Source organism: Tamandua tetradactyla, chromosome 5 (assembly GCF_023851605.1).
Source record: "Tamandua tetradactyla isolate mTamTet1 chromosome 5, mTamTet1.pri, whole genome shotgun sequence".
In the NCBI taxonomy this organism is placed as follows: Eukaryota; Metazoa; Chordata; class Mammalia; order Pilosa; family Myrmecophagidae; genus Tamandua; species Tamandua tetradactyla.
In genome coordinates, this window is record NC_135331.1 from 10,456,961 (window position 1) to 10,460,320 (window position 3,360).

Below are 3,360 nucleotides of genomic sequence, written 5' to 3' on the forward strand. Positions count from 1 at the left end.
GGACCCCTAAGATCTATTTGGAATTCTGCCAGTGAGTTACTATGTTGACTTGAATACAGAACCCTCTTTTGCCTTAAATTTTTCCACCTGTAAAATGGAGATAATAATTATTAACTGGTGGCTTATGTCTTAAACTTTGCTAAATGGTTAAAAAAAAATCCTGCTATTGAAAGTAGAAAAGAGAAACTACCCTGTGTAGTTCTCTTAAGGAAGTTCCGGCACCCTATGGGTTTTTCTGCTGTGATTATCTTCCTTACTATGCAGAAAGGGGACAGGGTTTTCTTCTTTTCATGGCTTGGGAAACTGAATCATACACAGGAGCTCTCCTGCCTGAGGTTGAGTGAGGCTGGATGAAAGTTAGAACCGCTGCCAAGTTTCTCATTCCCAGTCCAGAATTATCACTCATCCGTATTATTATACTTCCAATAAAGAGACAGACCTTGCAAAAACAAGTTAATTCTTGTACATCAAATCTGCATTCACATATAACCTCTTTATGGATATTATAAACCTCGTCCAGTATTGAGGAAGCAATTTACCTACCACTGAAATGCTGGATTGGTGCAGTTTCCCACTGATATTCACATCCATCCCATTTGATAAATCTTGAGTGCCCACTATGTGCCCAGCACTGAACAAAGAGACACAGTGCCTCTCCTCATGGAGCTCGAACAGCCAAAATAAAAGAGTACAATGTCAGAACTGGCATTTGGTTTGCTAGGGCCTCTGCAACAACTTACCACCCACCAGGCTGCTTAATACATTAGAAATTTATTTTCTCATGGTTCTGGAGTCCAAAAGTCCAAAATCAAGGTGTGGGCAGCACCACACTCCCTCCAAAGCTTCCGCAGGAGACTTCTTTCTGGCCTCTTCCAGCTTCTGGTGGGAGCTGGCCATCCTTGGTGTTCCTTGGCTTGCAGACGCATCCCTCCAATCTCTGCCTCCGACATCACATGACCTTCTCTGTGTCTATGTCTCTGTCCAAATGTCCTTCTTCTTATAAGTACATCAATTATATTGGAAGTAGGGCCTACCTGAGTCCAGCTTGACCGCACATTAACTTGATTACATCCGCCAAGACTCTGTTTCCAAATAAGATCCCATTCTCAGGTGCCAGGTAGGCCTATCTTTAAGGCAACCCCACTCAACTCACTACAAGTGGCACGATTGCCCAAGATGGAGAAATACACTCAATGTTCTACCTTCTCATTCCCTGGTTTTAGGATAAAATTTGGCACACTTGGAAGTAATCTTATTTACCATGTCTGTGTTAAAATAGAGCAGTGTAGTTGTCTTCTGCAGTGCAGAAAACCAAAAGTTTCTCCATCTCCATACTTTGAAATAAGCCATCCTTATTCTCCTTAGTGACCTGCATATATACATATTTTATGTCATAAAGCAACACCTGGCCTCCCACACCGTGTGTGATAGAGTCAAGAAATGCTTCTTTAGAACAGGGCATATCTCTCTGCTTGTGTTCTCTGGCCGAGGAAATAAGAGCCAAGGCTTTCAGTGCTGCTATTGTGGACAAAAGCATCAGGACTGACAGCTGGGGAGGGGGCAGTGAGAGGGGTGAACAGATTGGATCTGGATAAAACAATGCTTGGTGGCGTTTCAGCTGCACACAGTCATGCTTTCAACACTGCCATCAGACAGGGACAGTCACTCTAAGACCTTCCACAATGATGAATACAAGAGATAGTGTTCAGCCTGGGCATGAAACAGACACGGCCACTCATTAAGTGGAGACCAGGAGCATCCAGATTAGAGAGTGAGGGGATGACTTTCCCTCATTCTGGTAGACTTGTCTCAACGTGGGTGTCCTTTCTGGTTGTTGATTTCTTGGCCTTTTTTTTTTTCCATTTTATTTTATTTTTGTTTTGATTTTTTAATTAATTAAAAAATATATAACAACAAACAAACGCAAACATTCTTAACTTACGATCATTCCGTTCTATATACATAATCAGTAATTCATAATATCATCACATAGTTGCGTATTCATCGTCATGATCGTTTCTTAGAACATGTGCATCTTTCTTGGCCTTTTTGTCAGAGTTGTAAGTGGTTTGCACACTTGTAGCCAGCACTGTACTAAATGCACTAAAAATATATGCATGTTCTCTGGGAGAAAATAGCATTCTACTCAGAGTTTAAAATTAAAAATGAAAATTAGCCAGAGTGTCCCATTTCTTTAATAGTTGCCTCATCGTATGGCGTAGGCTGAACAGAGTTTTACTAAAGTCCAGACGTTCCAGGCTCAATGAGTCCTTCGATGTTTGCTATAGAATTTTTGAGGCAGAAGATCCTTCAAGGTATGTACCCTTCTCATTTTGTAGTTGGAGAACCTGCATCTCGGAGAGTTAAATGTGCGAAGCTGTGTTAAATGTCACACATCTACCTATGGGCAAAACTGGGACCAGAAGCCAAGTGGCTTTTTACTGGCACCTTTGGAAGCATCTGACCGTTCTTTGCTCTAAGTTCATAATAAAGGAGACCCAGGTTTTGGAGTCTGAAACTGTGTGATGAGTCTGCTTGATGAGGATTTGGGGATTTTTGCCTGGGCAAATCTTAAACTCCAAACTACCATAAATTCTACATCAGATAAAGAAATAAACAGATTTTTAAAAACTAAATGAAAGCATAATATCATAAAAAGAAGTTTTTATTTTGAAATAGTTTAATATCCACAAGAAGTAGCAAAATCAGTACAATGAATTCCTGGATACACTTTACCTGTCTTTTCCCCATGCTTACATCCTACATAATTACAGTACATTATCAAACCAGTACTATTAACTACACAAAGGGCCTTAGTCAGGCTTCATCATTTTCTTATGAAACACACCTATGAAATTTTATCACAGATAGATATATAATTCTTCTATCCCTGCTATTACCTCTCTCTAGCTACACTCTTCTCCCAACCCTAAAATCTAAGCAACCACTGATGAGCTGTTTATCATATGAGTATTTTGTTTTTAAAAGTGCTTTAAGCAGTGCCTACCCAGCACCTGATACATTCTTAGCTACCTAAAAATATGGTTCTGAAATAATACTAGGTATCGGATTATGGTAGGTAGGAAAATGTTTACATTTAAATCAGGGTTTCTCAACCTCGGCACTGCTGACACTGTGGAGCAGATAATTCTTTGTTGTGGGGGTGCCCTGTGCTTCCTAGGATGCAGAGCAGCACCCCAGCCTCTACCAAGCAGATGCCAGTAGCACCTCTAGTGTGACCACCAAAACTGTCATCAGAATCCAGGGGTGAAAGTCTCCCTGGTGGTGTGGGAGATGACTCCCAGGGATGAGCCTGACCCTGGCATCGTGGGATCAACAATGCCATCCTGACCAAAAAGG